Source organism: Apodemus sylvaticus, chromosome 23, assembly GCF_947179515.1.
Source record: "Apodemus sylvaticus chromosome 23, mApoSyl1.1, whole genome shotgun sequence".
NCBI lineage: Eukaryota > Metazoa > Chordata > Mammalia > Rodentia > Muridae > Apodemus > Apodemus sylvaticus.
The window spans coordinates 9623041-9645572 of record NC_067494.1 but is presented as its reverse complement, the minus strand read 5'-3'; the positions used below and the strand labels follow the sequence as shown (position 1 = coordinate 9645572).

At 39.8% G+C, this 22532-nt stretch overlaps 1 long non-coding RNA gene across 2 annotated transcripts; it reads right to left on the bottom strand.

Annotated features, from left to right (window-relative positions):
* Positions 1-287: 287 nt before the first annotated feature.
* Positions 288-21465, bottom strand: LOC127674031 (uncharacterized). Of its 2 annotated transcripts, none has more exons than XR_007975268.1 (4): positions 16490-21465; positions 4470-4612; positions 483-594; positions 288-400 (listed from the first exon to the last, which is right to left on the bottom strand). It is a non-coding gene; the product is annotated as an uncharacterized LOC127674031 (long non-coding RNA). The 2 variants fall into 2 exon arrangements; XR_007975267.1 differs by having other exon boundaries at positions 288-387.
* Positions 21466-22532: the final 1067 nt, after the last annotated feature.

Here is a 22532-nt window from a genome sequence, read left to right as displayed (position 1 = left end):
AAATAAATGTTTCTAATTTTCACTCATGACTCTTCCCGTGTAACCACTCATTTCTGCAACCCAGATGTCTAGGCATCTAAAGGCTTACCTATAGGGGTTTTCTTCCTTGTGAATTGGTTACCCTAATAAAAAGCAAACATGTAGGCTTAAAGTCAGAGAATCTGCACTTCTCAGTTGGGGGGGGGTGTCGTTTGGGAAGATTTAGTAAATGCCATCCTGCTGGAGGAGACATGTCACTGGGGCTGGGCTTTGAGAGTTTAAATCCTCACACCACTTCCAGTTCCTACCATCTCCTTCATGCTTCAGGTCGAAGAGGTGAACTTCCCACTCTGGCTGCCATGGCTGACACGTGTTGCCCTGCCTCTTTGATGATGATCCCATATCCCTCTGGAATGATAAGCTAAATTAAAGTTTTTTGATAAACTGCAAAAATAAAATAAAATAAAATAAACCTAATAAATGTTTCTATGAAAGTTGCCTACTTTGGTGTGGTGGCATCTGACTGTGATCCCAGAACTTGGGAGGCAGAGAAAAAAGAATTGTGAGTCTGAAGACACTTTGGAGTATATAAGTTAGACTCTATCCTCAATATACCTAGGGAAAAAGAAAAAACATACAGTCTTAGTCTTTGTCTCAAACCATTGTCGCCATGTACATAAATATACTAGAGTTTAGTAAAAACTTAGATGAAAACAGGGTGAAGAGGTGACATCATTTGATTTCTGTCACATAAAAGCTACAGAAAAAAATAGTGCGAAGAAAGAGACCAGCAAACATAGCTTTAAAAAGTAAATACGTAGACCACAAAAGCACCTTTTTTTTTTTTTTTTTTGATTTAAGGAAAATAGCTGCCCGAATCACAGGTTGACATCCCAATATACCAAGAAATTCTACAAAGCAAAAGAAATAAGTGGACAATTTACTAAGGGGAAAATGGATAAAATGTATTTAAAAAGAATTTTTAAATAGGGCTGCTATGAACATAGTAGAGCATGTATCCTTATTACATGGTGGGGAATCCTCTGGGTATATGCCCAGGAGTGGTATAGCAGGATCTTCTGGAAGTGAGGTGCCCAGTTTTCTGAGGAACTGCCAGACTGATTTCCAGAGTGGTTGTACCAATTTGCAACCGAAAGAACCCAGGTATCCCTCAACAGAAGAGTGGATGCAAAAAATGTGGTATATCTACACAATGGAGTACTATTCAGCCATTAGAAACAATGAATTCATGAAATTCTTAGGCAAATGGATGGAGCTAGAGAACATCATACTAAGTGAGGTAACCCAGGCTCAAAAGGTGAATCATGGTATGCACTCACTAATAAGTGGTTATTAACCTAGAAAACTGGAATACCCAAAACATAATCCACACATCAAATGAGATACAAGAAGAAAGGAGGAGTGGTCCCTGGTTCTGGAAAGACTCAGTGAAACAGTATTCAGCAAAACCAGAACGGGGAACTGGGAAGGGGTGGGAGGGAGGACAGGGGAAGAGAAGGGGGCTTACGGGACTTTCGGGGATGGGGGGCTAGAAAAGGGGAAATCATTTGAAATGTAAATAAATTATATCGAATAAAAAAATTAAAAAAAAAGAATTTTTAAAATAGAATTCCAAGAAATGCAAACTGAAGTTAGGATTTCTTGTAATTTTATTATTAAACGTTGAACTACGTATTCCAAGTCCTGTGAGTAGCACTGTGAAGTAGGTAAGCCTGCAGCCTGAAACGGAACGGGGGACTCTCACACCCTTTCTACTTTGTCCTGTAGTTATATACTAAATTCCTTTGACTCTGTAGTTCCACGGCTAAGGACATTATCCTAAGAGCACAGACTGGAAGACAAAAGAGTCAGAGGGCTGAGGGTGTAACTAACTAGCTTACTAACTAGGATGTGCAAAACACTGAGGTCAATTTCCAGTGTCGCATGGATATGAACCAGTTGAGTTTTATTGATCAAAATGACAAACAGCCTACCACTGCATGAGCTATGCATAAGGAAAAGTGGTTACTTTGCAACAGGGAGAGTTCTAAAGGCTTTGATGAATAGACACCAACACGTTTCACCTTCATGACATTCCTATCAACTCTATCTTCAATCTCATTTTAGCAGTGAGGTACAAAGATTAAGCAAAAACAAAAAGTCAGACCAAGACTTAACTGGAGAGCCACAGAGCCCAATTTAAATTCTGGCAGTCAGACTGTGTCCTTTCTCTGAAGCTCTCACACGCCTGACTGGACAGTGGAATGCCAGTAGCGTTAGAATAATCTTAAACACTAATGATGGTGATAATGGGTTTGTGCCTTAATTAGGGAAATATTACTGATATAAAAATGTACACGTGACGTTATTCTGACGTTTCTAACCAGCAAAATACAGATGAATAGAAAGTAAAATCAGTAGGAAAAAATGTACAAGGCCAGCCTGGTCTACTTGGAAGCTAAGCTTTCTTTTCCATATTTTTATGGACTTTATAAAGTTCTAATGAAGATATGTCACTTTTACAATCATAAGAGAATGATGTGTCCTCATTTTTTAAAAGGCAGTTAAAATACTTTGGAGCTATATGTACCAAAGCATAATCTAGGTAGAAAACTCCAGATTTATTTTAATGACTAGAGTCATCTATACCGCTGCCTTGATAAACTTTGCTACGCCCTGGCTTTCTAAATGCTTTCCTTGGTGCTTCTGGTTGATATGCTCACTGAGCAGTGTGAAGGCTGAAGACTTAGGTACCTGCTGAGGTTATCAGGAGTCCTTCCTTGCTCAGATACCCAACGTGTTACCTCCAGCAGGATGTGCAGAGCCCAGCTGAGACAGCCTTCAGGAGCACCATGCTATATTACTGCAACTAAAGTCTTACCAGCCCCATCTATTGAGAGAAAGATTTATGAGAAGAAAATTAGTCTTCTCTTCCTTTTAAGCTTTATTCTTGGCAAAGGAATAAAGCACTCCTTTCTATACCCTGTTTCTTTTAACCAGAACCTATTACCATCCTAAGGAGGCAAACTGGCCCTTCAGATGCTTCCATGGAATTTAGATATAGTTTGAGCCTTGGAACCAGTTGGAAAATGTCGTTGTGTAGATGTGTGTTCCTTTGAAGTCTGAAACCATTAATGGCAGATGAAACATCTGTACTTGTATACACACACCATCTCTCTTTACATAAAACTGAGTGAATTTTTACATACGCTATCCCATTCCATCCAACAAGCATCCCTTGACGCTACAAAAGATTCAAGTCCTTAGGACATGGAGAGAGCTTCAAAACAAAGTTAATTATGACTTGCCTTTAAACAAGGAGAGTCTGAAGTATTAAAGCTGTTCACATATCACAGAGCTTCAAAGGCTACCAGCTGACCACAAGGAACAAGAGCAGTGTATGAGTGTAGGAATGCAGGGATCAGGGTTAGGAGGACTGCTATTTGGGATCAGGCTGGAAGATCTACCATTAAGACACTGGCAAGGTCGCATAATCCTCTCAGCCTACTAGGGGACACTGCATATGTTCTAAATCCAAACTATTCTGTCTTTTCCCAGGATCTCTACATGTATGTTCTTGCTGAAAACAGCACTCTAGCTAGGTGTGGTGGGTCATCCCTGTGACCACCACAGATTCGATAGGTGGATTGCCTGTATCACTGCATGAAGACCAGACCCATTCTATAAAATGAGACCTTATCTCAAGTCTTTGGAGACTCCAGGTGACTTTACCATCTAGAAGGCCCTTAAACCAAAACCAACATAAGAATATTAATTTTAGCTTCACACTGGATTATGAATAAAAAGAAATGACTCTAAAGAAGGCAGGTAGGAAGGTCCAAGAGATAAAAATAACAGAGTTCTCTCACCTTACTCGGAATACAGAGGGCAGGGGTGGGGCTGTACTCTGATCTCATAAAGTTTCTATTTGATGGAGTATAAAGTCCTGTCTACCCCAAGGCCCTCCACAACCTGGCTCTTCACTTCTTTCCCAAATCAAGCTACTACTGACACAATTCCCAGAATGCATTCTGCTAGCCTTTGATCATGGCTCTGGAGGGGCAATTTCCTCCGCTCCAAACAATCATTGAGAACTAACCAGCTGAGCCAGGAGAGTCACTCCCAGCACCTGGTAGCTTCACTGAGCAGCTACTATGAGCTGCCAGGTGTTCTAAGTGCTTACCATGTGACCTTATGAAAGAGAGTCTAAAAACCTTCCTGTTCCCTTCTTATTATCACCATTCTTGTCACTGAAAAAAAAAAATGACAGCAACAACAGAAGTTGAAAATGACCATTTTCTCCAACATCCATTTCACATTAATTTGGGGTGTGGTTTTGTTTGGTCCTCGGTCATATTCATTTCATAATTGTTAGTGGTTACTATTATACTATGTCCTGAAATGTCCTTGAAAGGGCAAAAATATTCTTTGGAATAGACAATAAGATCAGGGAAGAGGAGATGAAATAAACATTCAAATAAAATGCTGACCTGGCCTCCCTAGTCACAGAAATTGGAACAAAGTGTCATGCAGGGTAACCTTCAGGCCATCAACCTTCTAAACATAGCAGAGTGTCGGCGCAGACTCCTCATGAACAGCCCAGCTGATCCAAGTTGGTTTCTTGAGCCTGATCCTAAAGAGTTTAATGGAACATTTCGTAGAAAATAAATAAAATTCTAATAATTTGACAAGTACATTGAGTTTAACCCAACTTAAATGTGTTTTTTAAGTGTGTGTGTGTGTGTGTGTGTGTGTGTGTGTGTGTGTACCGCTGTAGAGGTACCTGGAGGTACCTGTTGAGGTCAAAGGTCAGCACCCTTAAAGCTGGAGTTACAGGAAATTGTGAACTATCTGATGTGGTTTCTGGGAACCAAAGCTGGGTCCTCTGGAAAAGCAGAGAGTTCTCTTAACTGCTGAACCATCATTCTGCTCCTTAAATGTGGTCTTTTCTTTCTTTTTAACCAATAAACTTACACAGCTTTGATTATCATTTTAAAAATATATTCATGGCGTATATAAACAGTAAAGATTTATACATTCATGAAAATAATAGGTTTTGTTGTTGGAAATAGATGCAAATAGAGTTCATATATTAAGTAAGATAAGCCAGACTCAGGAAGACAAATACTGCAAGATTTCTCTCATATGTGGACACCGACTCATAAAGCATTTACATGAATTGTATGAAAGCAAAAAAGAAACTAGTAAGAGGAGGGAGGGAGGAGGAGGAAGAAGAAAAAGGAGGAAGAGGGAGAAGGAGGGAAAAGAAGGAGAGGGGGAAGAGGAGGAGAAGGAAGAGAAGGGAGAAGGGAAGGAGTGGGCAGAAAGGAAGGCTTGGGAGATAAATATAGGCAAGCTACATGATGTGCTTGAAAATAAAAGTTTTTTAGGATGAATAGACACCAGCCGAAGATCTGGTTAAACCGAATTGAAATTTCTTAAGGAAAAAAAAAAAAGAAATTTCTTAAGGAATACCCAAAACAACTGAGCTAATCTGCATTAATTATTTATTATCAATTAATTATTTTATGAATTAATTTACCTTGAAAGTGCCTGTTTAAACACATGTATTGTGCTTAAAGTAGAAAAAAGTTGAAGTCGTGGTCATTGATGTTATCTCAGAACAAGTGGTTGACTGCTATGGTTCTGTGTGAAATAGTATTATGAACCTCTCAGAGATTACAGGGTGTCTTGCTGTTTTCTGACAAGTTGGGCTTGATTCTCATTTGCCAAGGCTAGCCCCCACTCAGGGCTGTAATAGATAATTGTAGCAGGGGCTAACACCTCCTATTCAAGCTACATACAGCCATGCGTTCCACACTAAGACTGTTCTCCAAGCTTTCCTTTGTATCTCAGCCCATTCTGTCCACAAGTTCTCATCTAAGTTCTCACCTATAGGTGGGAACGCATCACAGGCTCCTATAAAATCCTCATGCCTAGAACGTGTCAAGTTTTTATCTCATTCCTACCTTCTCTCCAAAGAAAATGTGGCAAGCCAAGGATTGCATGACCTCTACTACCACCAACAACATCAACAGCAGCAGCAGCAGCAGCAGCAGCAGGGTCACCACCACCAACAACAACAACCACATCATCATCATCAACAACAACAGCAAAACAAAACAAACAAAAAAATGCAGAGAGCTAGTGAATATAAAAACGTTTTTCTGGGTTTTATTGTTATATATTTCCTTTAGGAGTCATGAGTGTCCAAAGAGAAATTCATACAATGAGTTAGCAGAGAAGATGCTCTTCCCGAGAGCTCTCTAAGTCCTATATCTGACAATGATTACTAAAATAATTTTTTGAGATATACTAAGTTTTATGATCAGGTTGAACTTTTCAAATTGTTGTTGGATTTTTTTAGTCTGTTTGTTTGGGGGTTTTGTTTGCTTTGTTTTTGGTGGTTTGTTTGTTTTATTTTGTTTGTTTAAGCCTTCAGAGTCTGCCCTGATCTAGGTAGAAAAAAAACAAACAAACAATGCAAAAGTAGACATTAGCTGGGAAGTGCCTGGCGAAATGTGCTGAGACTATTGTTACCAAGGCCCCAGCCACCTTCTGAAATGTACTGAGAAAGTTTGCACAGCTAGTAGTGGAAAATCCCAGTTGAGAGCATAGTAGGTGTCCCTTAGAGCCAGGCAGACAACATAAGGAACAAGCTCTGTTAGTGTTACCTTCATCTGTTCTCAGGCCAACCTCCCTCCCATGCTTGACTTGCCAAATACTAATCCAAGTGACCTTGGAAAAGTTCATTAATCTCTATTATTAAATGAGCTGTGGGAAATCCTATTCACTTGGTTTGGTTGTTGGAAAGGAACACACAAGAGAATCCAGGAAGAACTTGGAAGTGTGCATCTCCACCGGGATGGAGAGTGTACAAAAAATATTAGCATTGAATTTCTATGCGACTTCCGAATTTCCAAATGTCCATATAAACTACAACCTGTATGCAAAGATGGGGACTCCTGTAAAATCTGTGACTAGAAACTTTTGGAATGTGTATCAAATAGAATGGGTTGTGTTCATTCACAGTTAGAAAGTAGGAAAGAAAGAAAGAAAGAAAGAAAGAAAGAAAGAAAGAAAGAAAGAAAGAAAGAAAGAAAGAAAGAAAGAAAGAAAGAAAGAAAGAAGAAAGAAAGAAAGAAAGAAAGAAAGAAAGAAAGAAAGAAAGAAAGAAAGAAAGAAAGAAAGAAAGAGAGAGAAAGAAAGAGAGAAAGAGAGAGAAAGAGAGAGAGAGAGAAAGAAAAAGAAAGAAAGAATGAAAGAAAGAAAGAAAGAAAAGAAAAGAAAAGAAAAGAAAAGGAAAAAAAAGATCTAGCATTTTTAGCACAAAATACAGTGAGGACAGTAAGGTGGATTCATTTTTAGGGTTACACATGTTAATTCCTTGCAGATATCTTAAGAAAAGAACAACAAATTCTTTTCCTGGATGTCTTAAAGGCAAACTAATCGCTGAGTGAGTGACTCTTCGGAGCTTTGAGCCTTACTATCTGGTTGGAATACGGCTATTGCACCAGTGTCACACTTAATTGGTTTCTTAATACAAAGTCATTGTAGACCTCCTGCTTGAGACTTCAAGAATGAAGTCCTGACTTTACCTCACACCACCATCTGCCTAACAAGATGCCTTTTTCAGGGAAAAAGATGAATAGGTAGCATTTCAATCCAAGAAATGATCATTTCCAGGGCTGCCTGAGGCTAACATTCTATCCTATAGTGGCCTGAGCCAGAGACTATCGCTAGACTGCAGACAGAGACCATTGGATGATGTTAACTTAGGTGCAGGCAAGAATCACTTACATAGCAAGGGACCCTTCTTCCAACTGGTTTGTCCAAAAGGAAGGAATCAGTTCATCTCATTAAAGGAGTAATGAAATAGGCCCCATGGGTTTCTGGGAGCTGCAAGGATCCCTCAGTTGGCCTGTTCTGTGCCATTTCAGAGACCATCACAGGACCATCTTTGTATCATTGTCGTTCAGCCTACAGATCACTTACGCTGAGGTCAAATTACAGAGAATGAAGTTGAGAAGTGGGCATTCTAACTCCGACCCTCCTGGTTGTCCTTGGCATTTTGTATTAAAACTGCCTTGGCCATCTCAGTCTAGCCAAATGTGTTCATTTAGGTTTAGAAAACAACTCTATAACATCTAAACAAAACAAAACAAAACAAAACAAAATCCACAAAATGACAGCTAGGAAGAGCAAGCAACCTTTGGAGACTCTCACATCCAAACTTCTCTTGTGATGGGGAGTAACTCAGTTTCTCCACTAACACCACACAAAGAACAATCAGTTATCAGAAACCATGGTCTTCTTTGAATCTGAGAACATCTCTAAATTTCAAAGCTATATTCTGCAACCATGGGAAAAAAAGCCTTCCTCCACTAGGTCAGGTAAGAAGTGTCAAGAACATGCCAAATTCTCGGCAGGGCATAATACCCTTCTATATTCGCTTCTGAGCTCACAAGCCAACTGTGGCTGGCTGCAAGAGCTAGACACTGTCACCTGAGCTTTCTTCTGTACTTGGAGAGGAGCCAATGAGGAAACCTTTGCCAGCTTCAGGAACAATGCCAATGGCTCCTTGGAACCACATTACCATGCCAGTGATAGAGTGAAGGGGATACAATACAGAAAAGGAAAAGAAAGAAAGAAAATGGCAGTCCCCAGGACGTGACAAATTCTAAGAAACTCAATCCATTGACACTGTCTCTCTGGCCCTGATCAGATGTTTGGAAGTATTGAGGACCTTTGGTCATATATGTCTCAGGAATGAACCTATAAAAGGAGCATTTTGTTTACAGTGCACAGGAAGACCTCAATTAAACTTCTTCCTATTGAGGCCCCACGTACAGAACCCTAAGTCCTCACCCTGTTCCACGCACCAATCTCTTCTTTAAGCTGTGAGGACAGGAACAACAACAAAATGTCTTTCCTGGCATTGTTCCATGTTCCCTCTCCCCAGCCTTCAAGTCTCAAAATGCTGGGGAACTCTGCCCTCAAAAGGTGCTAAGCTGTTTCGTTAGATACTGTTTCTTTATGAGGCAGTGGGTGGCAGAGGGCATGCCCATGATGCACACCTTGGCAACCATGCATCTCTCCCTCTCCCTTTCATGAACGCAAGCCTCTCCCTGCCATCTGGTCGTGCCCACAGGTATAAACATTTTTTTTCTTGAGAACCGGGGGATACGCACTGCATCAATAAACCTCTTGAATGCCATACAAAGCTGTCCCAGATGCTGGGACAACAGCAGTCCATTAGAGCTGACATAACATGCATCTGTCTCTGAAAGACTCAATTTATGTATCTTTGGGCTTTCTCAGACAGATGCATGAATGAGGCTGGTGGTGGGGAGGGGGTGCAGGAGTGAGGGGTGGAGAGTTAGGAGATCGGATCCCCAGAGGACAGCATTGTATGGGAGACCACCGAGCCTGATCCAGGAATAAACTGCTGGCCCGGGGACTGAAGGAGAGCCTGTGTGCTCCTCCTCCGCCTTTCCACACCGAAACCCCAGGTACAGATTCTTCCCCCTTGGTTTGAAAACTGGCACTCACCCGCTCAAAGGTATTTTTATGTTCTTCATAGACAAACATTACAGATGAAATTCTTAACATATTTACAAGAACACGGTCTTTGTACTTCACTGGTGGTGCAAAGGGGAGGATATGACAAGGGCTTTACTGTGTTTTCCTCTAAACAAGGTTGCTATGAACTTGGAAATCAGTCATCTCCGGCTTTAAACTCAGTCTCGCAATATACTTATTATGCTTTTATGGAGATGGTATCATACTTTGTTATAAAATACCTTAAATATGTGTCAGTTTCTTGGGTATAGTATCTTTTACGTATCTATATCACATTTGTTCTTAAACAGAAAGACAGAGAGAAAATGAAGACATTTAGTAGCATTTAAAATTATATAAATCAAGCAAAAAAAAAAATCTCCCATGAGCCAAGATTTCTCACAGGAAGAGAGAGGGGAGAGAAGTCTCAGGTGGAAAGACAGGAGATGGTGTTGGCAGGCATCAGTGTGTCTCAGTGTGACAGACACAGGCAGGGACGGGGTGTGAAAGAACAAAGGTGTGTAGGTGTCAACAGTTTCCTGATTCTAACACTTAAAACAAGACAAGGCTTCTAAAAATCTAGCTGGAAAATGAAAAGCCTAAGGCGATAGCCAGGTAAAGTTGTATAAAATCCTATCTTGGCTAAACCCTTCCTGTAGTCACTTAAACAAACCTGGTTTCCTGATGTAACCTGGGCACGAACTGGGAAAGTTTTAAACACTGAGTCTGCTCTACATAACAAGAAGTAACTTCTTCCCTCTTCTTCAAAGAGAAATCTTTCTATTTGATAAAAGTTTTTATTTACCAGTTATAGCATATTCAGTTTCAAGCTATTCAGTTGACCCTCCGAGTTCCCCCTATGCCTTTTGCCTTTAAAAGTTCAGGATGTCTCCAACAGTAACTGTTACATTCTGTCTTGCAAGCCTGGACTGTGGACAGTGATCTAACCTCTTGGAAAAAACATGGAGTGCATCCAAAAACTGAGAGAGACATTCTCTCGTCCCAGCCGCCAGCTCATGGGTTTCAAAGTCCTGGGACACACATCATGAACAGCCTAGGGCTCTAGCATGTAAGTGGACAGTGCCAACTCAAACACAGAAAGCACTTCTGCAGGTATAAACAGCAGGCCAGGCCCAGAAGGCAGGCAGCGAGGAGGCAGCCAGCCAGCCAGTCAACCAGCCAGCCAGCCAGCCAGCCGGCTTTTGCCTGCGTCATCTCCCGCAGTCCTATCCACATGGAAAAAAGAAAACTACTCAGTTGGACTGCAAACTCGGGCTCAGAGAAAATGAATATAGAAATATCCTTAAAAGGATATCTCCCTTAAAAGGAAGAAAGGTCTTCCTAATGGATAGCCATGTTACTGACGTGTGGCAATGTGTGTGGGGGTATGCTAGGACGTGCACACACACACACACACACACCACACCCCTTGGCAGTGGTGTTTCATCAGTAATCAGCATTTTAATTTCCCTAAAGCAGCACATTTGACCTTATTTTGAGTATGTAAAGAAGAGAGTCACCCACTTCTCCTGTAGAGATGCGGCCATTTTCTGTGAGGAGTCTTAGCGTTCACAGTTTCCTAAGGGTGTGCTAGTCTTTTAAACATACACTTGACTTCCAATGTCTGAACATCTATTGCCGACCTCTACTGTCAACAGGAACACAGCTACTCACATCAGTGGCTCCAGACCATGTGACTGCATAGCAGGGGAACAAAAGACTGTCCCCACCTCTGAGAGAGAGGAGACCTGCGCTTGCCACACTTAAAGATACGGAGTTTTCTCTGCCTGTGGAGTTGTAAAGGCAATCCTTACAGACACAGTACATGGACTCTTTCCCCTTAAGAGTGTGTTAGCTAATGCATCTTACTATAAATATAATTATTTATATTTTATTTTATTTAGCTGAAGTTCATTTAGTAAACTCATTGAAATATTTTTCTTCATTAATTCCTCAACTGTCATCTCATGAGCACCATTAAATGTATCATGATGAAATTGCAAACACAAGTAATCAAGTCCCTATGGTCAAGAAGTATAACTCCTACTTGGAAAAACGGACTTGGAATTTATAAAATTTATACAATGGTAGGCCCCCTAAACAACTCCAATATTATTTTCACTAACTGTGCTAAAATACTTAGAGAAGTGCACATTATGTTCTGAAACCTACCCAGAATGTGTGGGAGCATAATATACAAAAAGAATGGTCCCTGGTACAAAGTTCTCCTAGGGGTGAACTAAAAGAAGGAAGAAATATCTAAACAAACATGTTCTCAAAAGAGACACAAGCTCACAGTACCATAGGATGTTAAACAGACCCAATACTCTACGGACACATGTACTCTGTAGCCAGATCACAAAGGACCAGCGGAGACCTGACCTAATTGGAAAAATCATGTTGGACTATCCAAATCCAGCTTGAACGTTAACTCTGCTGGTAGCTCAGAAGAAATAATCTCTCTCAAGTAATTGATGCTCTAGGTTTTCTGTTAGGAAACTCCAAAGACAGATAACACACTAATATAAGAGATTTGTGGGCTTCTGTGTAAATCCTCTTGCATTGCCAGTAACTTGTCCTGTGCATATCGCCAACGCACCATGTTTCTAAGGGAAGCCACCTTCATAATTTTGAATGACTTAAATTTAGATGAAATCATTTGCTTTTCAAAACAGAAGGCTTAATGTAAAGAGATTCCTCACTAGAGCATTGGAACTAATCAATTTTATATTTATTGATATTTTGTATTTTTTCTTTAAGATAATATCTAGCCTCATGGAGCACAGACTTGATATACCCATGACTGAGTTACCCTGTGAATCAAACCTCCAGAGGCTACCGTACCATCTTAATGAAACTGAAGACATTATGAACTATATATACACTATGCAGTAGAATAATGCTAATGCTGTCAACGCTAATGAAGTTGAATACACTGGGAAACTGTATAGCACACAATCATGGCTGTGTTTTCAGTTAAGAGCAGGAGAGCAGGGTAAGTGCAGCAGTTTCTTGGCTGCTTTCAGTCTGCTGTTGTTTGAGTTCTCTGGGATACTGGGAGTGACCTAGGTTAACTGCGACCGCACCAAGTCGATAAGGCCCCTGACACATTTTACCTGGTTCACTGGTCATCTAATCAACTTTATTTTTGTATGTGTTCTATTTCAGATGCAAAAGTTTCATATTCATAGAGTAACTCCATTCTGCAGTCTACTGCGGAAGCCAGGATTCTCAATTGACTGCTCTAATATCTAGGATTTTTATAACATTGTGTGTGTGTGTGTGTGTGTGTGTGTGTGTGTGTGTATGTCAATTCTTTACCACAAACCTTTATAAACCCAGTATACTATACCTATGTTAAAGCATATATATGAATATATACAACATACATATATTTTCTTTATCCCACATTGTGCTAGGCACACAGCATTTTGTTTCCACAACAAAATACACAAGATAATCAACTCACACAAGGGCAAGGTTTGTTTGGGCTCCCGTTTCTACAGATTCCAGCCCAGGGTTGGTTAATCCAACCACTCTAAGCTTGTGGCAGAAAAACTCTTCTTGGCAGCAACATGTGGCTAAACTTATGGCTTAGATCTGAAAGGGAAAGGCAGAGACGAGGGTCCCACAGTCTTCTTTGAGAGCATGCATGAATAATAAAATATCTTAATAGGTTCTGCTACTTTGAGGTTCCACTACCTCCCAGTAGTGCCATGGACTTGGGGACAAGCTTTAACACATGGACCTTTAAGAGACATTCCAAACCCCAATCACAGATGCCAACAACAACAGAAACTTTATTATGTCAGAGGATGAAATAGGAGAGACTTCCCCCACTGAAGACGGGGAAAAAGACAGATGAACATTATCAGCCGTATTACTCAACATTAGTCAGGAGATTCAGATGAAGGACAGTAACAAAAGAAAAACAAGCCCACATATGAAAAGAAGGAACAGTTATTTCCATATTACTTGTGTACAACAAGTGTGTGAGACTCAATCACTGCATTTCAAAAGCTATTCATGATTAAGATCAATATGTTTGGATATAATTGATTTCTTTTAATATCAGCTTGATGCCATAAAATTGAAATTTTATACTCCCCAAATAAATTAAGTAGTTTAAGCTTATCATGAACAGGACAAAGTCTTTATAAAAGAATGAAATACTAATGATTCATACAAAAAACTGAAAAAATGGAGATATCATATTTTGGGATAAAGTATCATGAATTACCTTCTGTTAATGAATTCAGTGTGTTGCCAACAGAATTATAGGCAATGTCTGTCAAACTTATCCTAAAATCTATAAAGGATTAAAAAATACATTTACAATTTAAATATGTTAAAATACATTTTAAATCTAGAAAATAATTTTAAAAGAAAATAGACTTACATCCCTAGAAATAAAAACAGTACATCATCACAGAAGTAGTTTGGAAAACAACGTAAGTAGAGCCATATATGGTCACATAAAAGTCACAGGATAGATTACATAGTGGGAGCAACATGTAGGGAAGACTCTGATTATTTAGTACTAAAATGGGAGGATTCTGATTACATTTTAGATAGATAGACAGACAGACAGACAGACAGACAGATATATATATAAATTAAGATAAAGAGAAAAAATAAATTATTAGAGTAGCCTTAATATTTTCATACAAAAAAACCTTACAAGTCAGAAATTTTAAGGAAATTTAAACAGAATAAAATCACAAAGGGAAAATCTACATATAACTTTGGGATAAAAAACCTTCTTACATGAGATATATGTTAAAAAGCAATAAAAGAAGATTAGTCATTCTAGCTATAGCAACCAAAAAGTTTCTATAATGTAAAAAATAATCTGGTGACAAAGAGTCTGAAGGAAGGGATCTTTCTCAGTCATTTGCTTTGTGCATAAAATATTAGATTTCAAAATATCATGAATGTATCCTCTGTACCAAATCAATAAGAAAATAATTTGTCATAAAGACAAAAGTAGAGGCGTAAAGATTGTCCACAGATGTGAAAATACGCACGGCTAAACGAGTAAGTAAAAGCTACTCAAACATACTGTGATAACAATTACCACGAGGGGCAAATCCATTAAGAACAGTCATCTTCAGCTTGTAAAAAGACAGGCAAATATTTATTTCCTGAGTGTAAATTTGTACTGTCTTTGTGGATGATAATTTTACAGTAGCTTTGAAATTCAAATAGTAAAGTTAGATAAGAGAACAATACCCAAAATCAACAGGGAAATTTCAGTAATTGTCTATGTATGCATAGTGCATTTGCTGGAAGAGAAATAATGAAAGCAATATTATTCCCCTCCAAATAACATCGCTGTGGTGTTCAGATACAGATGCAGATAAGGCTCCAAACAGCCAAAGCAATCTTGAGCAAGAAGAACAAAGCCAGAGGCATTGTGCCCCTGACTTCATGATGTATTGCAGAGCCACAGCAACCCAAACAGAATGATACTAGTCCAACAGCAGACACACTGACCAGTGGACCAGACATGAGATACCAGGAACAAATCTGCACTTTGGTGACAATGCTGGTTAATATTTTGTCAAATTGGCACATGCTAGAGTCATCTGAGAAACGTGAACTTCAATGGAGAAAATACATCTATCAGATTATTTGTAGACAAGTTGGAAGCATTTTCTTGATCAGTGATATGAGAGGGTCCATCTCACTGTGAGTGGTTCGATCCTTGGACAGCATGTTCTTAGACTGTATACGAAAGCAAACTGAGCAAGCCACGGAGAGCAAGCCAGTAAGCAGCATCCCTTCATGGTCCCTGCTACAGTTCCTACCCTGCTGGAGTTTCTGTCATGGTTTCCCTGTAATTTGGATGGATAAGCCAGATAAAATCCTTTTTCTCACTTGTTGCTTTTGACCATTATGATTATCACAGCAATTGAAAGCAAACTTGTGACAATGACAAGTGACTCTCAGAAAAGCTATCAAAATTATACATTGTAGAAGAGATACCCTCTACATCGAGTGCTGGGGAAATTGATCTTCCACATGCAAAAGACTAGAAAAAAATTAGGTACCCAATGATGTCCAGTTATCCTACTCTCAGATGTCAGTATTCAGCAAGTGCTGTTGCCATGAACAGTTTTCACACTTGTTTGATGAAGTTTATAAAATCACTCTTCTATCTCAGCGTGCGTACAAAGCCAAGATAGGTGAAAGACTGGATTTAAGATCCGGGACCATTAGAAGAATACAGGAAAAGCGCTTCAAGATGTTGCTGTTGGCATCGATTTTCTGTGTCACACCCAAAACATCCCACAGGAAACCAAAGCAAAAAGTGACAAATGCTATTATTAAAAAAAAAAAAAAATCCAAATCAGGAAGCTACTGCACAGCAAAGGAACAGTTGAAAGGGTGCAGAGACACCCTGCATAACAGGAGACTATATTTGCTAACCACTCATCATGTCCAGAATATATGCAGATCACCTTTACTACACCTTTCTCCATGTGGAGAGCAGGAGTGTCAAGTTGCACCTGAACTGTAGATACTCCATACCTACAATTACCTCTAATTTCAACCCCCAAACTCCTGACATAACTCTGATCAGGAATTCACACTGACCCATTAAATATGCTTAGGAGCTGGAGTCACACCGAACCAAGGTGATGGCTACCATGTAATTCATGATGACAGAGTGCTCAATTTTTTTAAACTAGCAAATCAGCAAATAAAAACTAAAAAAGAGTAGTATCAGGCTGGGAAGCTAGCTAACTAGATAACCTGTTTTATGACACAAGTGTGAAGAATGGAGTTTGAATTCCTGGGACCCACTTACATCTAAACAATCCTCAATCTAAATCCATTTACATTTTTAGCTTACTACCAAAGATGCAAAGGTGAGGGTTTCTATTTCTGCACAAACATCATGACCAAGAAGCAAGTTGGGGAGGAAAGGGTTTATCCAACTTACAGTTCTGCATTGCTGTTCATCACCAAAGGAAGTCAGGACTGGAACTCAAGCAGGTCAGGAAGCAGGAGCTGATGCAGAGGCCATGGAGGGATGTTTCTTACTGGCTTGTTTCCCCTGGCTTACTCAGCCTGCTCTCTTATAGAACCCAAGAGCACCAGTCCAGGGATGGTACCACTCACAAGGGTCCCTCCCCCTTGATCACTAATTAAGAAAATGCCCACAGCTGGATCTCATAGAGGCACTTCCCCAACTGAAGCCCCTTTCTCTGTGATAACTCCAGCCTGTGTCAAGTTGACACACAAAACCAGCCAAAACAGTGTTCTTTAAATTATTTTATCCTATTATCAGCCAATACTATCTATATACACAGTGTACAGTACTGAATATTTTATTATTCTCTTTATGAGCAAATGATGTCTATACTTCTTGCTTCTTAGTAATGCTGAATGGAAACTTTAATCTGTAGAATCTGAAAATAAAAATGTTATAGAAACAAGTTAGAAAACCATTCACGGCAATAGCCCTCGCTGAATACTGACATCTGAGCTTATGATAGAATGAGCTAGACATCTTTGGTTACCTAATTTTTCTTAATGGCTATATATGGACTTCTGACAGAACTGGTTTCCAACCTTGCCTAACCAGAAGAGAATGCTTTGAAGAGCTTGATTTCAAAATTATGTGGTCTAAACTACAAGATGTAAACAGAGTATTTATTATGTGTACACAAAGGGATTTGGGGGAGTCTGAGGCTAAGAGAAATGCATTCGACCCAAAATGTCTCTCCTCTTCTTGTTCTCTTTCAATTTTGCATTTGGCAAATGTCTCATGTAGGAGATAGACTTCCCTTTAGCAGTCAAGGGTGAAAGGTCAGAAGCCTCTAGAAAAGAAGGAGGAAAAAAAAAGAAATATGGAAACAACAACAACAACAACAACAAAACCCAAAGGCCTCACTGTGAGCATCCAAAGCCGGGCACCAGCTTTGGCAACAGGTGAATTGTCTTTGGAGGGATATTAATTTTGTAAGTCAAAGCTATTAAAAATCAGGCTTCCTGTTTCAGTCTGGACTACATAATGTGCAAGTCTCCAGTTCCAGCTCTCCCTAGAGGCCGTGTTTTATCCGAGTCCCACCCCTGTGCTGGCTCATATCTTAAGTCAAAAATGCACTGGAAAGACCATTCATTTAGCTTTGCCACGTACCATGCGGAAGTTTGTGTCATTGTTAATCTGATTTTCCAAAATAAGTGGCCCTGCTCCCACTGCAAGGTCTCCTCTCTTCCTTACACTCTAGTTCCATCCCATCCTGCTCACTATAGTTCAAAAGCAAGCCTACTGTCCATCTTTTAGAACAGTTTCACTCTCCAAGCTCACGCTCTCTGTTCTCTTTCATCTCACTTCAGAGGCTCCTCCCACTACACCAAAGAAACTCTAGGGAAGAGCATCATGACTCTCTGCATAGATAAATCTAGAACCATCCCTTAATCCAACCCCCCCCCCCAATCAGTTAGCTGCTAGTACAATGAATCATCCTTGCAAGATGTTTCCTAACTCAACATGGCTGTTAGATGGAGTTGCTTCCGCCTTTCTCTTCCCTTATTTTCAGTTTGTTCTAAGTTTCCCTTTCTGGTTCCATCGCATCTTTCTACTAGTAGTTCCCTGGAACTCCGTCCATCTCTCTTTATTTGAGTTGACTCCCTCTCTGATTATCTCATTCTTGTTTAGATTTTTTTTTCAATGCTTCCTCTTTGATTAACTCTCCCAGATTTCTAGTCTGACCTGTTTCCTAGACTCTCAGGCTTATTTATTTGGCTGTATATTTGACTCTTCTAAGTGGGATACCCAAAGTGTCACAGATTTAACTACATGAACTACCCCCAAACTGTTCCTCTGTAGTCTTTTCCACTGCAATGTGTCGCTTTCATCTATTCACTGGCACAGGATGACTCTTCCTGGAATCTTCCTTTAGCCCTTTCTCCCCTTCACCCCTCCCCCACTTCATTTTGAGTTCACCAAAAGCCCCTTATAGCTCCTATTTGAAATGGTCCCAGTTCTGACTACTTGAAATAGTGCCTGAAATAGTTGATGTTTAATAAATAGGTCAGTGGGAAACAGGTGCTGGTTGCTATGATCAGTATGATTTTATTGTCTTATCTTAGTCTTTATTTCTCTGAGGTCATGGTCTGCCATTTGGATAGCTCTGAAAAATATATTCTTTCTAGAAAATATAGAAATTGCACATGAAATCTAATTCTGCAGATCACCTCATGGTGGCATTGCTGTGTCCTTACTAGAATGCCCGCCTGCCGGTACTGAGCGAACAGTTAGAGGCCATTACCACCCCCCTTGTATATGCTCTATGACAGAACTCCTCCTGGACTTCTTATTCTATGGTTTAAACTTTCATTCAGAGTCTCTCTTTTCCTTTACTTTCTGATTGGATATGGATAGGATGTAAAAGTTGTGGTTCCTGATGGACCACAAACCAAATTGCTAATATATCAAAACATCTCTTTGTGATCTGACATAAACTAGAAATACAGCTATATTATTTGAGTCCACCGAAATTTTGTTTTTGCAGTAATCACTCTTATGTACTTCATATGAAATACAACCAGAAACTGTCTCCAGGGGTAACTGATACATAATCCAACTCAATTATGTGACATAAATATATACAAAATAAACACAATAAGAAGAATTTCCTTGGTCTACTTTACCCAGAAGCTATCACAGCATCATAAGAGGTAAATGAAATCTTCCCAGAGCTAAGGGATAGACTCACAAATAGAAATCAAAATGACCTGGAATGCAGTTGTTTATTGAAAAATAACTTTTCCTCTTCAAAGCAAAACTAAGCTGTATTTTCCATTTTTACTCCAAACGGTAATAAATCTAATAAATATTTCAGAGCTTTTCTCCAATAATGATCTTCTGGAGTTCTCTGGATATCACTGTCATCAGGATATATTTCCTCTGAAAACTATAAAAATAAAACCATTTATAAATACTTTGGAATGTCCAATATATCCAAAGCAGAGATTAAAATCCTGTGGGTAGAAGAAAGGGAAAATATTAGGCACATACTGCTACCCTAGAAATTAACTCATAATTCAAACAATGTTTTTCATATTTAGATATATGTTTCTATTTCAATCAAGAAACATGGTTTGGCTGAGTGTGGTGGTGCATGGCTGTAATCCCAGAAATGGCTACAGTAAGGGGTCAGAAGTTCACAGTCATCCTCAGCTCTAGAGCAGCTCGGGGCCAGCCTGAGCTATATGAGACCCTGTCCCCAAAATGACATCAACAAAGGAAATGAAAAGAGGATTTGGTAAAGAATACCATGTATATGAGATGGGAAATGAATGACAGAGACTAAAGACCAAAGGAATGGACCAATGAAGGCAAGATGATCTTGGGAGACTTACCCTGGCTTTGAGCTATAGACATTTCTTACAGTCGTGTAGGTCCAAACACTGGAGCACATTTTTAGATGTGTCTGCAGTTGTTGAGTTATACTCCAACCTGGGGATTTCTTGAACCAAGGCTGAGCTTATAGGACTGATATCTAGAAAGAAGTGCATATGGTAGGCATACCACTGTGCTAGAGCCTGATGACTTATAGCCTAGACTGATAGCCTAGACTGATGGCCTAGAATGATGGCTTAGACTGATGGCCTAGAATGATGGCCTCAACTGGGCTATGGTTGAAGGACTGTGACCCAGGTATTCTTAGAATACTGAGCTGAAGTCGTCTCTGATTCGTTTACAGCTACAATGGCACCATAAAGCAGAGGCTTGTGTCCTACACTACAGTGGGTAGACTGTTTCCATGCCATGTCATAGTTTTAAGCTTCTGCCCTCATCTGGGCAGAACAACGACATATTTCATGGAGCTGCTGTAAGAACTGAACTGGATAATAAATGTGGAGGACTCAGCGTAGCATTGAGAATGCTGTGAGCATTCGCAAGTCGTAGTGTTTTATTATTGCCAAGCTTCTACTCCAAATATCCAAGATTCGAAGAGAAAATCCTTCTGAAGGTATTGATGAGATGAAGTCTTGTTTGTTACCAGACTGGTCTTGAACTCATGGGTTTAAAAACTCAACTCCCTGAGTGTATGGACAGACAGGTACACACTACCATATCTGAGTAACTTTTACCATCACCCAAAACTTCAAATTAACCTGAAATGAAAAATAAATACAATTCTTCTGATACATGAATAATAATGCTGCTACAAATACTATTTGAGGAATGTTCTAAAAATACTTTTTGAGAGATGTTTTAAGGACTCAATAAAAGAGCTTCTCAAAGATTTCATTAAGATAAGTGGATATTAGCCTAGAAATGTGGAATACCTAAGACATAATCCACATATTAATTGATGTCCAAGAGGAACGGAGGAGTGGCCCCTGGTTCTGGAAAGACTCAGTGCAGCAGTATAGGGGAATACCAGAACACAGAAGTGGGAAGGGTTGGATGAGGGAATAGGGGGAGGGAAGAGGGCTTATGGGACTTTCGGGGAGTGGGGAACCAGAAAAGGGGAAATCATTTGAAATGAAAATAAAAAATATATCGAATAAAAAAAAAGATTTCATTAAATGAGGCCTGGCAAGATGGCTCAGCTGGTAAAGGCGCTACCACCGAACCTAATGAGCAAGCACTCTACTCTTAACTGTTGCGCCATACACCCAGCCCCATTGAATTCTTACTATTTCTTATCGTTCAACCCCATGTTGAACTCCCCATCTCAAGTTATTAGAAGTGACTGAAGTTACAAAGGTCCCATTGCTGTACATGCACATTGATAGGTTAGAAAGTGACACAAGCTTATACTCAATCCAATTGTTTGTGTAACAACATAAAACCTCTGTGAATCATGTATGTCAGATACATGTTAATAAACATGAAACAAAAGACAGCCTTCAAAAAGCGGACTGCTTTTCTTATAGACGGATAATTATATATTTGTATGTTCTAAATAAAAACAAGATGGCAGTCTACTGGCACCCGAATTTCAAGGAGAAAAATACCATTTGATCTTCTGTGAGCTGTTTTCATTCTCTAGGGGCTGATGTTCTTCTTCTAATAAGGAAAGGCATAAAGGTGAGCAATTTTTGAAGTTCGCTCTAGATACATGCTGGGACTCTTTCTTGAAGCTGGCATCATTCCAATGTGAACTCTCAGAGAAATCCAGCCCAACCGTCTCCTATGCTGGAAACCCCAAACAATGTCTGGTAAGCCATCTTTATTGACAGGAACTGGGGCCTGTCTTACCTCTCCTAACCCAACACAGCTTCCACAGCTATTTCCAGGAGTGGTTTCTTCCTTGCCCTGAGCTGAATTATCGCAATGAACGTCTTCATAGAAATTGTGTGTGTCCTTCTGTGCTTGTGCGTGCCTGTTTGTGTGCATGTGTGTTTAGCTCACATGATCACCAAAGATTTAAAAATCCCAGTCTAGTATTGACAAGCTAAAGATTGAGCAGATCTGAGTGTGTAGGTTCCAGTCAAAGGACTGGAGACAGTGTAATATACAACAAAACAAAGACGGGACGCCAGAGAGACAAATTCTCCCATCCTCTATCTTTTTTCCATTCAGGCCCTAAAGAGATTAGATGATGCCTTCTCTAGTCTAGTATACTGAACCTCCTGGAAACAAATGAAAATCCATCATAGACATGCCAAAATTGATGGACATAACCCAGTCAAGTTAGCAAGTTAGCATATAAATTCCATGGCTTAGTTTCAGTTTCAATGTTGTGAAGAGGCATCTTGACCAAGGCGACTCAGAAAGGAAAACTCTTCATTGGTGCTAGCTTAGAGTTTCAGAGGTTCAGTTCGTTATCCTCATAGTGGGAAGCATGGAAGCAGTCAGGTAGTCATGATTCTGGAACTGCTAAAAGGTCTACATCTTGATTGCCAGACAGCAGAAGGGGGCTCAGGTCAAATGTAGCCAGGCAGAGTGTCTGGAATTCCACACTGGACAAAGCTTGAGCATGGAGACCTCAAAGCCTAGCCCACAGTGACACACTTCCTCC